The sequence below is a fragment of the Mustela erminea genome, chromosome 8 (assembly GCF_009829155.1).
Source record: "Mustela erminea isolate mMusErm1 chromosome 8, mMusErm1.Pri, whole genome shotgun sequence".
Lineage (NCBI taxonomy): Eukaryota > Metazoa > Chordata > Mammalia > Carnivora > Mustelidae > Mustela > Mustela erminea.
The window spans coordinates 1,453,801-1,468,928 of record NC_045621.1 but is presented as its reverse complement, the minus strand read 5'-3'; the positions used below and the strand labels follow the sequence as shown (position 1 = coordinate 1,468,928).

The window sequence follows — 15,128 nt, the reverse complement described above, 5'->3', positions numbered from 1 at the left end:
ACTAAAGCTACTTTATGTTAGCAGGAAAGGAATAAAGGTGACCTCAAAATTTAAGATTTAAATCATTAATAATATATAAATTATTAATTTATCTGTAAATTCAAAGCATATAAATGATTTTTATTTGGTACTTGATTTAAATGGCACAGTATATTTTAAGATCTTAATACGCTTTAAAACGTTTCATAATTTCAAATAAGCATTTTCGTTATTTTCCAATTAGGACACTCGTAGAGTATGTAAGCTTTTAAAATACAAACTTTTTAAAAACTACTGCATCTAAGAGCTATAAGCTAAACAATATTAAAAAATAAAAGTTACATGGAACTACGATTTTCCTAAATTTTAAAATATCCCTGAAGGTTTTTAGCTTGGATCTACTCTCACCCCCTGCCCCACAAAAGAGACAGAGTTCCATAATAATTACCATGCTGTAATAGAATCTCCATCCTGGAGAGATATAAGACCTCCTAAACAGAAGTCCAATCTCTTGAAATATGCAAGACTAGTTAGTATGGATATTTTATTCTACAAAATATTTCTATATATATAACAGCAAATAATCATTAAATACAGTAAGTGTGTATAATTTCCCAGACTTTCTTGTCACACGGTACCAATTATAACACCAATATGAGTTATGTATTCATCAATTCTTATATAAATATGTGCGAGTGTGTGTGTATACGCTTTACATCAAATAAGGAAGTAGAATCTTATGTTAACACAGAATGGAAAGAAACAAAATTGTAATGTCAGAGTATCTTCTTACAACACACTTTTTTCCCCTCCTTCATTCCTGGAAAAATAACAACAAAAACAACTAAAGAAATGAGAGTTGTGGTTTTTCAGAATGGACTCTCTATATTACCCGTGTAAGAATTCCCTGGTGGTGAAAATAAAACAACGCAGATGCCCTGGTCTAAAAAATCAACATCTTTTAAGGTAGGGTTAAGGCAATTACATTTCTAAAAACATCATAGATGATTCCTCGTGTGGAAGTCTGAGAAACAGAGGGAGGAAACAGTACCAGGTCAGGGGACAGCAGGGGCGGCGGGGTGGGGGGGCACACACCACACTGTGGAAACACAGGCACTAACCGCTGGACCACGTTCTCGGGAGCTCACAGAGGAGAAAGGGAGGCTCAGAAGCGTTAGAGCAGAAATGTTTCAGTTCGGATTCTGTAAGCTGCAACAGCTCCTTTTTCTTAGGTGCTCAAACCATCCCTAACTGCTACGACCGCCTACCTATGGGATCGTCAGGCACGTTGTCTGCCCAGGCGTGACCTCAAGTTGGCCAACCAGGCCTTTGAAAAAGACCAAAATAAGGGGAGAAATTCTCAGCTTAAAGGGAATTGACCCCACATCAGGCTCTCTGCTTATCAGGGAGCCTGCTTCCCTTCCTCTCTCTCTGCCTACCTCTCTGCCTACTTGTGATCTCTGTCTGTCAAATAAATAAAATCTTAAAAAAAAAAAAAAAAGGGAATTGAAAATCTGCTTCTGAGATGTGGGGCACAGTCAAGTCTATTCTTGACAGCAACGGACCCGTCACACCACTTCCACTCCAGATCAGTGCATTCAGCCTCGGCTGCATGAGAAAAACCTCAAGGGGGTGAAAGACCCCTGCCCTGGAGAGTCCCCTCCCTTAAGAGATAAATAGGATGGCTTTAGATGTCCTGACAGCAGCCCAGGGTGGCACATGTGCAATTATCAAGACAGAATGTTGTGTGTACATCCCAGACTATCACAAAAATGTCACAGGACTAATAAAAGACATGAATACCCAAGTTAAGGCCCTACAAGGTCTTTCTCTCTCTCAGTGGATGGTTAAGTTCCTGGTTTGAAGGAGGACTATGGCCGAATCTCCTTCTCGGGCTTCTCATTCTTATCACCTTATTAACCTTAATATGTTGCTTTGTTCCATGTTTCTCTACTTGGTGCCGAGACTCCATTGCTACAATGACTACACCACGACAGATGATCCTTATCGCACACGAGGACGCCTCTTCACTGTCAGCGCTGGATTCAGCTGCCTCCACCTTTCCTAACTCCCCTATACATTCCTCCACTGATCAATGTTGACCTGAGTAGGTAGGGACAGCTCTACGCCCCTATTCAGCAGGAAGAAGTTACAGAAGATGAGACCTTCCACCTTCAACCACCTTAAAGATTTAAAGGGTCAAAATTGTTCAGGGGGGAATGATGAGGGAGCAGGAGGATGGCTGAGGACAAAGCAAAAGCTGGCGCCTTGCACCCCCTCTCCACCCACTCCCCTTGGTAATATGTGTGACATTTCACAGGCACCCCTGACTGCCCTAAAAGAAGGGCAAATGGTTATCTTGCAGAGATCACAGTCCTGCAAGGTAGGAGTCTCCTTTGGTTTGCAAATGTCCTTGAGATTTAGAACAAAGAAGTTACCTTATCAATAGCCCTAATGTCACCCTCCCCTCCATGAGAAACGGAAGGAGGCGGAGGTAGAAGGAAAAGTAAATAAAGTTCAATTTCTTCTAAACCTAAATCTCATTAACAAGGATGCTTGATAGCAGGAAGTGTAACACTTCCACCAGGAGACTCCCAATTGTCTTTACTTAATAAGTAACCAGGCCTTCAATATCCTGGTAGTGTTTTTTTTCACATGCATGGGCTAACCGGCCAGTTCTGCTTCTGTAAGATTGCTTTGTCTGCTTTCGCGCGGGTCCCCTGACCCAATCCACTGACACCAAGTATGCCTGTTCAAAGGATCAATCAATCAGCGCCGTCCCCCCCAAAACTTGTGTGTACCTGTCTATATAAACCCCGCTTTCCCCTCGGTCGCTGTGCTCGGTTAGCTGGAGCTGCCGACCACCCGCCGGTACCTGCACCCCAATAAACCTCTTGCTGTTTGCATCCAGTGGCAGTGTTGGATTCTTGGGTGAGGGGATCCGCGGGTCTTTCAGGGGCTTTCAGCAGACCAGTGCCCACGAGTCTGATTTAACTCGTCTGGGGCAGAGCCAGAGCATCTGTGCATTTTAAAGCTCCCCAGGTGACTTTAATGTGTCACCAGGTTTGAAAAGCACCGTTTTAGATCCCCAGAAGGGATAAAGGGTTCAAGTGACAGGAGGAGAGTTAACGTAATTGGGGCTTCCGGTTCTGAGTTAATCTGTGGGGCAAGCTCTTGCTCTCCTGTCTCTGAACTCATCACACACGGAGAGATTCTCCATCAGTGAGTGGTCTGCGGTTGGCAAACACAGGGAAACAGAGGCAGACTCCTTGTTGGTAAGTGACTCTTGACCTAGAAGCAAGTGTGTAATGTGTCAAGAACAGACTGTAAGAGTTACTGGAAATATTTATGGAAGAATATTCATTCTTCGGCAGAAATGCCATGAGTCATAAGTATTATATGTGAACAGGCCCCCATGGGAAAATTACAGAAGAACTCCAAGTACATTCTAAATGAATTAACCTCTTGCAGGGCTCCAGGAATCTTTTAATACGTATATATTTTTTTCACACTGGCTTTAATTAAATCATCCAAAGAACGAAACACAGGGAGAAGCCTTGAATGATGGTAGGAATTAAACGGTGCAGACATCTAATACAGAGGCTGCCACTCAACCCAGTTTTCCTATGCAGTGTTAGATAGCCTACATGGAAATGATTTTAAAAGCAAAAAGTACATCATTCTTTATAATATTTCCTGTACTTTTTAAATTATAAGAGTCATCGTGCTACTTACTCACGTTAAATAAATCATACTTACATGCCGTCTGTATGTCTATGAAAAATATTTATGTAACTCCTAAATACGACGCAGCCAGCATAAACTCTAGATTTACAATCTGAAGATGTTAGAAAAGGCACTTCCTCTCGGACGTACTGGACTTTGAGAAATCAGGATGGCGATATCGCTCTTCTCGCCTTATAAAATTGTTCTAAAGATCAGTTACCATGAGCTTCTAACCCAACTCCGGAAAGTGCTTTATCATTACGAGGACCCCATTTCTTCATCTAATGGCTGCATGGACTAGGACGGACACTGTCAGCACCTGCTCCACAGTCCTCCGAGGCACCCCCTTTATCGCCGCGGGGCCCGTCTCTAGCTCCCACGCACTTTGCTGTAAGAGCTCACACTCCAGGGCGCCTGGATGGCTCAGTCCTTAACCATCTGCCTTCAGCTCAGGTCATGATCCCAGCCAGGGTCCTGGGATCCAGCCCCACATTTGGCTCCCTGCTCAGCGGGGGGGTCTGCCTGTCCCTCTCCTTTGTGCCTTCCCTCACTCTCTCAAATCAGTAACTAAAATCTTAACAACAACAAAACAAAACAAAACAAAACAAAAAAACCCCTCACACTCCAGACTTTCAGAGGATTTCCTTTGGGTAATGAGCCACCGGCCAATACTGAGCTAGAAATGCCTGAGAGGTTTTTGCTTCCCGCCCCCTCCAATCACCCTATCTTTTTAGCCAATGACTAGTATGAAGTACTACTACTACTACGCTCCTCTGCGTAGACACAGAGTAAAGTCTATGATGTATTAATACTATGCCCAGGTTCCCTCAGAATCAGACAGAGGCTGGGCCTTTACTTGACGCTGTTCTCATCCTGGAGTTCTCGTGGGTCCGGCCCTCCCACACTTGCTGGGTGCTCCCGGGAGCAGTCCCTTACTAAATCACCAGCCCCGGAATCTTTGTCTCAGGATCTTTCTCCCACAGTAGGAGAAACTATTAAACACTTGACTGCTTACATTTGGAAATATACAGTCCAGCATACAAAGTCAGAAGCAGCAAAGGCTCTTGCTGCAAGTGCTAACAGAAGGCTTGTATGCAAATCATCTTTTTCTACTCCGCCTGGTGCCTGAAGGATAACAGAACAAAAGAAACTCAATCAAACCACTGAATTGTTAACTAGCTGGAGAAAAAAAGGGCCATTGGAGCTCTGGAGGGCAAAATGCTCAGGTGGGTTGAGAACAGAGCTTCTCACAGAAACAAAGAGAAGTCCACACAGGGAATTTGCAGGCCTCAGGGCCCCTTTCCCATCCTGTCTCCCATCCTAGTCTTACAAGCTTCCAGGTGGGAGAACTCCTCCCTAGGGAGTGGGGCCCCAGGGGAAAAAAGAGAAAATCTTGCTGATGGTTGGTGTCTCCGCAGAAAGCAGATGGCCCATCTGATCGATCCCCAGGAACACACGTCCTGCCCAGGTACACGGAACTGCCGGTCAGCCTTCAGGGCCTGAGCCTTCAATATCAAAGCACCGAAGTCTGTGTCCATATCTGCGGAAAACCACGGACGTGAAAGCCAGGAGAAAAACAAAGAAACAGGAACAAATCTGGGAGGAAGCAGGGACAAAAAAGAGAGGACTAAAACTCTGAAGTCCAATAAACACATTGCCTCCAGCACAAAAACAGGACAGCAGGGATCAGGGGCAGAAGGGCCAAGTGTGAGTGTGAGTGTGCCATCGCACCGTGAGTCGTACCACTTTAAAGACTTTGGGAGGAGACCTCACCGGTAAGTTGAAGTGCAAATGGATCAAAAACACAATGATCCAGCCAGATATCTGGGAGAAGGCAGGCCAGCCCAAGAGAACAGAAAGCGTAAAAGCCAGATATCTTATTTTATTTTATTTTTTAAGAGATTTTATTTATTTATTTGAGAGGAGAGAAGGAGCGGGCACACACATGAGCAGGGAGAAAAGCGGAGGGAGAGAGAAGACTCCAGGCTGAGCGCAGAGCCTGACTCAGGGCTCCACCCCGCCACTCTGAGACCATGACCTGAGCCGAAACCAACAGGTGGACGCCTAACCGACTGAGCCATCCACGTGCCCCAAAAGGCCAGATATTTTTAAAGAAGATTTTTAAAAATAGAACTATTAGCGAATTGGCCTAGGAATGTTTTTCCTTGGAAAAGTAGTATCAACATGACCTGAGAAGTTGTTATAAATATAAGGGCCTATGCAGCCAGAGCAGCCCCACCCCAGTTGAACTGCCATTTTGTTGTTTATACAGCAAAACTTAAATTGACCCTGCCTTACTTAAAAGCAGTCGGGAAACCAGTCCCAGGTAACAAAGCCCAAATACAAGGGTGGGTCAGGTCAAGTGCAGATAACTGCCCAAATACAAGGGTGGGTCAGGCCAGGTGGAGACATTCAATCAGTGGGGGTGCATACTGCCTCCTAGCTACCAAGGAGTATGGGCCCCACCCTTGGGGTGCCTTTTGGGCGCCCATTCTGACTAAGGTGATAGGCTAGTTCAAATAGCTACTATGGGGTGAATTATAGTTCAACTGGCCACCCGTGTGTGACCAGGCTCAACCACATGGCCTTTGCTCTAAAAGTTAGTCTGTGAGGCAGGGAGGGGTCAGGCTCTGTAAGAGGCGTGGCCCCGGCCTGTCGTTTGATTCTCCTTGCTTGGCGCGAAATAAAGCTTTGCTTGACCTTTGCTTTGTATCAGTCTCGCTCCTTTAATCACGGACCCACTACTGGGGGACCCAACATTGAGGACCCAACAATAAATGCAAAATCTATGGAACTAGAAACTGTGGAGATGGGTCCAGCAATCCGCTATCTCCTCCTCCATTCTGATGCATGCTTCGATGTGAACACCACTATTCTAGGAGACCCAAAATCAAACCAGATGGTTTTAGAAATAGAGAACAGGAAAACCTGAAGGAAAAAAAAATTGTCAAACACTTTTCCAGAAACAAAGGTACGAATTTCCAAATTAGGACTCAAGATTACATTTTAGTGAGTGAAAACACAAGCACAGTGCACTATGCTCACCATCGATACACTAGAAATAGAGAGAAGATCATAAAAGATCCCAGAGGGACACAACAGTAACAAAAATTCTCCAGGATCTGGAATGTGAATGACGCTGAGACTTCACATCATCAATAATCGAAGAAAAATAACTTCAAATTCTGAGTAAAAATTGATTTAGAGCTGAGTTTTCAGGTTCTGAGAGAGAGATAAATACAGTAAACTATGGAAGGAACCAAAAACTTTCTCTCCCAAGCCCCAGTTCTCAGTAAGAAAGGAGAAGTAAAATAAAACAAAGGAAGAAATGGAACCCAGGACATGAGGGTGAGGGGACAGGAGGTGTTGATAAGTGCCACATGTATCACAAATCAAGGCACTGCCATGTAGCAGGTCACCAGAAGAAAATAATGAGAGGAACATGGAAGAATTCAAAGTGGCCGCTAGAGTGAGTGCGGCCTGGGAGAGCTGGGGAACATTTTACATAACTTTGGACAAACACTCGACTGTTTAAAGTGGACACAGATAACTTTGATGAAATAAAAATTAAATTAAGCACCTAAATGTTAATTTAATGTTCCACATACTCATTTATTCCTCTAAAAAATACAGCTGAGTATTAACTCGATGCTGGGAATAAAAGAGGGGAAAAACCATGTCTGTTCTTGTCAAGTTTACATCCCAGTAAATGTGTGTGTGTGTGTGTGTGTGTGTGTGTGTGTGTCTATCTAATTTGTTTATGTCTAGATCACAGACAGATTTACAGTATGTTTTAGATGACATAAGTAAAGATAACACAAATAATGACAGACAGCCCCGACACAAAGAGACAGAAGTACTAAGACTGAGTGATCAGGAAAGTCCTCTCAAAAAAGGTGACGTTTTAACAAAGACACGAACGAAGGATGAAATGAAGCATGCGCTCAAATATGCTGAATTCAAGTGTCTCTGATGTGTCAGCTGAAGAAGCCCACTTGGTAGGGGGTATGCACGGAGCTTGGGGAAGCAGGGCTCTGGGGAGAAGGTGTGAACCAGGTCGGCTCAGGCACTGAGGTGTCACAGAAACTGGGAAATTGGGCTGAGTTCCAGAATCACAAAGCCCCAGTGGTTCGGAGGGAGGTTAAAGAGAAAAATGCTGCCAATGGGAAGACGGTGAGCGTTCAGGGAAAATGCCAGAGGAAGTCAGGAAATTCTGAGCATTGGTACTGCTAATTAGGGTTGTCAGATTAGCAAATACAATTGTAGATACTGATGTTGTGAGAATATGGTATAGCCACTCTGGGCAATCATTTGGTAGTTTCTTTAGAATGAAGCATTCACATACCATAGGATAAAACAGCTGCACTTTGGGCTACTTATCCCAAAGACATGAAAATTTATGTTGATGTAAATACTTTGTGCATGGCTCTTCACAGTAGATCTGTTTGTGAAAGCCAAACACTGCAACAACCCAAATGTCCTTCAGCAACTTAACAGTTAAATGGTGATACATTCATACCCTGGAGTACTGCTCTGCAGGAAAAACCCGGGAATTGTTGATACACAGAACAACTTGCTAGATCTCAAGGGAATTATGCTAAATGGAAAAAAAATCAATCTCAAAGTTTTTTGTTAGGTATTCACCTAAGTGAAAAACACAGGAATTTTTTTTAGCATTCTCTTACAAAATGAGGCATTGACATGTTTAACATTTTAAACTGAGTAAAAATAATTGCTTTAATGATTTAGCAACTTTATGTCTTAGCTCCTCCATGTGGCAGAAAAAAACAAGGTCAAGAAGAGAATATAATGTATCAGACTGTTTCTGTTTATACATGTAAGATTCCGAGTGTCATTTTTCAGTGTGGCAAAGAGCAAAGAGAAAGGTTATGTGTTCTGTGGCAAGTGGTAATGGTTAGTGGCATTTTTTTCTCAATTTAAATATTTAAAATCTCATCAATTATTTTTCTTCATAGTCACAAACAGGCAACATTCATTTCAGTATTTTTTTTTTATGATCAGGAATTAGACCTTACCTAAGTACAGGTACCTGTCTTTCACAATTGTATGCTTGTGCTTCAAAATGCTACAACAAAAGGTTTCCATTTTATTATGAATAAACACTGATATTTTAATAGTAATGCACATCCACTATTGGGGATTTAGAAACTACAGAAAAAGGTATCAATGAAAATAAGCATCAGCTTTTATCTCATAACCAAGAGGTAGCTATTATTGAAAATATCTTTTAAATTCATGTTACAATAAAAATAATCAACTGATGACAATATTGGAAAAACTTATGAAAACAATTACTATAAACAACTAGTTTATTTATCGGGCATTATGGTATGTATGTGCATATTTAAATTTTTACTAAAATGAGTTGAGACTAAGACATTAAATATGACTCCCAAGCAGTATGGACAGGTAAGAAAGACATAAAAAACAAAAGGGGCATTTAGAGTATGTTAGACTGTAGAGAGTCAGGCGGTCTAAGAATCTTCTGTGTATGCTTAGTCTATGTATTGAAAGGTATGCCAACACGGCATGTATCTTCCACAAACAAAAGATACCTTTAAAAAATCCTCTATAAATACTTTGACAAATACAGAGAAAATAGCAGAACGCTAATTACTGTATTGCCTTATAACTATGCCGCTCCCTGCTCAATGCCTTTGAGTACTCAGCAGATGTACCCCAGAGGTGTTTTAGGGGCTACGGTCTGTTGAAATAAAAAACGAATATGTCGTCAAACTACATATAGACTTCTCAAATTAAAATGCTATTAAGACATTTCACATTTGGCTTAGTATTTTCCAAAACTTCCACCAACAATTTTTAATTAATTAAAAGGATACAGACTTCTCTTTTCAAGTAATCTCAGGTAATGCCTGTATTCATTTCTTCTAGTTTACTCACTGGATGCCATCAGACCTCCAATAAACATTTTGCAAAAATGTGTGAAAGTTTGAGGATTCCATCTCCATTTTCAAGTGTTACTTGGGATAGGCCTTTTTCACAGGAAAAGCTACAGTTTTACGACTTGCTTCTTTGCCAGTAGAGGGCGGTGTCGCACATCTCATGAATCCATTTAGAACACCCGCCACCCCGGCCCCCCCCCCCCCCCCCCGCCCCCCAGCTCACTTGCTTCCTCTATGATTAACGCAGGGTTTTTTAAAATGCCAGATAAAAAACAAATTAAAATAATTAACTAAAGAGTTATAAGTCTAATTGCTATGAAATCTGACACTATTTAACATATGAAAAAGCTAATTTATGATGGAAATGTATGAAATACAAGGTTTACTGATATCATATTCAAAATATGCCAATTTTATGAAGATGTTCTTTATGCAATTATTTTAAAATATTAAAGGAAATAATTTCTACTTTTCACCACATAAAAGATTCATCTAATGTTCAGGTTAGTAAATAATTGGCAGATAATGACCAAGAGATATTCTAAATACAGGATAAAACAAATGGGGATGTCTCTGTCTTTATAACCAAGGTGGCAGAGCCTCAAATAGGATAAGGCTAATTTTCTTGGCATTAACTTCACTGCATATGTGTAAAAAAAAAAAAAAAGTATTCAAACCTTCTAGCTACTCAACTGCACCCAGGAGATAAGCCATGGAGGAGTCAGCCAATTTAATTTTATAGTCTTCATTTGGCTGACTTGCCATGTCACTATGCCATGCAATGCAGGAAAAAAAGATTTTTTAAAGGCACATTATAACTTTGAATTGCTAACAAAGGGTCAGAAATCAATCAGATTTAAACCCATTACTTAATCACCAAAACCATAACCCTGAAAAAAAAATTAAAATAGATCCACCTAAAAGAAAGTTTATCCTTTAAACTAAATACTGTGAAGGTTATCCTTTAATGGAGGGCCAGGAAATTTTGATGGGGAATAAAACAAATATTGGTCTCAGTATTAAAAAATCTACATTTTATACTTGTTTTGATATTCGGTTTCTCATTTTACGATGGCAACTTTCTTTCCAATTATTTGTTCTACTTTTACATAGCTACTGAGTATCATTTTCATAGGCTCTTGTTTTCAAAAAGGGAGTTCTGAGCTTAAGCCAGAACAAACCTACAGGCTACCACAAGAAAGTGTGGTGTTCAAGGTTCTCCCAAACTGAGTTCTCCATCCCATGGGCACGATAAGCCCCACCAGGTGTTTGCCCTGTCCAAGACACCTCCTCAGACTTTCTTCACATCTGAGAAGTGAGACAGGGAAAGGGAAGGACAGGGCATTCACTCCTGTTGTTGTAATTAGTATTACAAAAAGAAACCAATCTATACAGAGAACCAAAACCATGGGCTCTGGAGCCACATGGACTTCACCATCCATTCTATTAGAGAACCGCTCCCATGAGGCCTGTGAAGACACTCTCACTCAACTCCCATTATTTTAGGGATGCAAAACTGAGCACCAGAAGTGTCTTCTCGAGGTCAGGAAGCTTGTTAGCAGCAGCTTTAGGACTAGGAGTCCAGCCCTCCTAATTCTCAGACACATGCTCTTTACTGACCTTAAATAAAAGAGAAACACAATGAAAAATAATTGTACGCTGGCCATATATTACTTATTTATGCCACATCCATTTGGCTAATTAAAATTTACGTTGTATCTTCTATTATGAAATATGCTTAAAATCTAAAGGTGTCAAAAGAATATGGGGTTGGCTTTACAGTGAGGTAACTCGAATTTCCAAATACCGTTTATTTACTGAGACTCTGAGAGACTCAATTTCATCATTCACAAGATGGGGATAAAGTAACAGTGTTTGTGTGAAAATTAAATGAGAAAATGCAACCAGTGACTGACACAGAGTAAATATTCGCTGCACTGAGGCTCAGAAATTAAAGTAAGGTAACAAAATGGCCACAACAAGCAAATGAAAAGAGTCACTTCACAGTGGCTGTGAAGTAAGGAAGAAAACTATTTTCAGGCACCAATATTTTGGATTTGGGTTCTTGAACCGGCCACATTTCTTACCAGCCCAGAAACAGGTGTATTGGTTTTTCTCTAAATTTGGGGAGTTATTTTCAAACATTTATTCTTTCTCATTCTCACTGTAACGTCACCGCAATCTAACGAATCCGATGAACGCCGAGGCGGGTGGGATGTGCAGGGCAGGGGCGTGCGACACGCCTGGTGCGAGGCGGAGGCCACACCCACCCCGTGACGCTTCGTTCGTCCGCGGGACAGAGACGCGGCGCGAGCAGGAGCCGGAGCTGGCGGAGCGGGAGCAGGGGGACGCAGACCTCCCGCTGAGCAGGGGCCCGACGCGGGCTGGATCCCGGCACCCCAGGATCAGGAGCCAGGCCCGAGGCAGGCGCCCCACGACCGAGCCCCCGGCGCCCTGCGGCTGCTTCAACTGTTCCCGGGAAGGCAACTTTCCTGCTGGATCCACTCCGACCTACTCTGTCGTTTGGGGCTTAAATAAGGTTTTTAAAACTCTACTGACCACCAGTCATCGCGACTGTAGGCAGCCCCGGGTCAGTCACCGTCACGGCCCCGTCTTCTCGAGCAGCTTCATTTACTGACTTAGAATCCGAGTCGCCGGACCATGACCATCGGCAAGAGAAACCCGTTTCCTGCTCTTTCCCGCTGTCTCCGATCACAGCGTCGTCTCCGCTTACGGGACGCGAGCAACGGGACACGAGTCCTCCCTGGTCACCCGGCGCCGTCGCGGCCATCCTGGGGCGTCGGCGGGACGTCACACGCCTGTGACTCTCCCGCGGGCTTCAACCTGGAGTAACTGCCGCAAACCTGTGGTTCCCGGAAAGAGCGTTTTCTCCGGGGAAGCCCCTGTTTCGAGAACCCGCGCCTCTTTCCTCAGCTAAATGTATCTTTCTTTCCCTTTTGGAAAAATCATTCTTTAAAGCTGGAGTCGGCGTCCTGCTTCAGGGAAGGGTGTCCGGTACTTGCCCTCCGAGAAACCGGGTGGTGGTGGTGGTGGTGGTAGTTGTTGTTATTCTATGTCCTAACCCACCTCAGAAGTGTGCGTCGCGCGTCCTGTCGCGTCAGGCCCGGTTGCAGCCGGGAGCGCGGCAGCACAAACACAACCGAACGAAGTCCCTGACGTACCGAAGCCGCCGCGGGCTGTCCCGTGGGCCGCGGTGACGGGAGCGGGCTCCCCAGAGGTCGTGTCCCTCCACCCTTCTAGAGCGTCGTCCTCTAGGCGCCACCAGAACAGACGCCACCGGAAATGCTCTGGCGACAATCACTGGACACGCGAGCGTCCCTGTGAAGGGCTCCGCTCGGACAGGAGGACGGTGGTCACTCACGTGCAGAGCAGGAGCCGCAGCGCGACGACACCTCCGGGAGGGCAGGGAGGTCCGGAGCGGAGCACGTGGAGACGAGACCGCGAGAGACGCGGCCCGGAAACGCGCTGAGGGCTCCCGAGGGGCGCGGGCAGGGCTGACAGGGCGAGGGCGTCGCGGAGGGCGTCGTGGAGGGCGCTCTGGGGCGCGCACCGGGTGTTCTCCGAGGCCGACGAACCATCGGACACTACGTCAAAAACTAAAACATTTTTTAAAAAGATACGTTGCCCGGCGAGTTCCTAATTAAACAATTTTGAGTGAGAATCGGACACTGTGTCCTTAGTAGGTGACGGACATTCCGTAACATTTGTTTCTTCTGACTACTCTGCTACGAATTCTGTCAGACTCAGACAGTTTCCGGCGCTCGGGACGGCCTGTTCCACCGTCGTGCACGCGCGGGGACGACCCCGTCGCCGGCTGTGAGGCTGAGAGGCTGCGTCGCCCTCACGCCAGAGCGTCACGGGAAGCGACCACGTTCCTAGATTCCGAGACTCCAAGTGCTGCCCCCGTTCCTGTGAAAAGGGAAGAAAACCTACTTTTCGGATCTGGACAGGCCGTGCACGGCTGTTCCGCGCGAACACGAGCCTCGGCTGACGACGCTCCTGACGCGCACATTCCTGATTCCCGCCCACGGACGCACACGGCGCGGCTGAAGGGGGCCCGCGGGCGCGAGCTTCCCCTCGGGCGCTCAGCGCGCAGGCGCAGACGGCGGGCCCCGCCCCGCGCTTCCTCTCCCAGTGAGAGCCGAGCACGCGCGCAGGGAAGGAAACCCGCAACGGGACGGGGAGCCCTGGCACGTACGGGAACCGGCCACCGGCCCGTCTCCGCTCCGTCCGGCCCGCAGGAGCCCGAGCAAGAGGCCGCACCTTCCGGGCCCCGCCCCGCGCCGTTCCCCGAAGACCTGCTGTGCGGCGGCGGCGCTCCGGTCCCTGCACCCGGCGCGGCGCGGCTGAGGCGGCGGTCTGTGGGATCCGGCTTCGCTGCGGGGCCTGCCGTGAGGTGAGGACACGGGCTCGGAGCTCCGGCTTCGCCCTCGGACGCGCCCGTGGCCCCCACGGCCTCGAGCCGCCGCGGCGCGGTCCGTGACGCCGGCGAACCCCAGACGGTGAGCGCCGGGAGCACCGCGGGCCGCGCCGGACACACCACACCGGCTGCCGCTCGGGGGGCTGCGCGGGAGGCGGCGGCGTCGGCCGTCCGGTGCCTCGAGTCCCGCCCGGGAACCGGCGTTGGTGCCGCGGGGGCCTGTCAGCGGGGTCGGGACTGTCCCTCACTTCGCAGGTTCATGGCCCCGCGGACGGGGCTGAACCACCCCTGCCGAGAGCCGCGGCCTGGCTCGTCGCGTGCAGGACGGGGACACGCGGGGCAGCGGGCGAGGCGGGGCTGGCGTGTCCCCAGGAGCCGGGGAGGACGCGCACGGCAGGACGGACGGGACAGACGGACAGGACGGACGAGGCCCCGCAGCGCCCGCTACCGGCAGCCCCATCTCCCCGCTGAGTGTGGACACGAGCGGCCGCTCTGCCTCCGCCGCCGCGACCGTGGGGCCGGCGCTGCGCTCTGACTTCGGTCCGGTAACTGTTTCAGGCCGTGTTTCCCTCCTAAAGACAGCTTCATGGAGGTGTTCACCGACACCTGGAGCCCATTACCGCAGTGGGCCCCGCGAGTCCTTGCCGGTCACTGGCGCGGCCGGGGCGACCGCCACCCCGCACTGGCTTCCGTGATCGCCCTCGGCCTTTCCTGAAATCGGTCCCCGCGTCCCCCGCGGGTCGGAGAGCGTTTCTGAGCGGCCCTTTGTCAGCGCTAACGGGCACTAACACGGACCCTCACGTCGCCACAGGACCGCTTCCGAAGATTGAACAGACTGATGAGCGACGACGATTCCAAATTACATAAAGAAACTTCCCTTTACTTACACAGGATTGTGTTGCTATATATTACTTTTATCAAAAACAAGTTTACATTCCTATTCCCATGATATATTTCATTAATATGCCAAATCCTCAAATTTGTTGTTTTTAGACGGCAGAGCTGGTATTTCAGATGAACCTTTACTTCTTATGCATTTCATTATTAATGTGACTGAA

The 15,128-nt window shown here is 46.6% G+C and overlaps 1 protein-coding gene across 13 annotated transcripts in view; it reads right to left on the bottom strand.

Moving 5' to 3' along the window:
- Positions 1-15,128, bottom strand: part of GULP1 (GULP PTB domain containing engulfment adaptor 1) — a 254,676-nt gene that overhangs the window by 54,908 nt on the left and 184,640 nt on the right. The window lies entirely within an intron of this gene.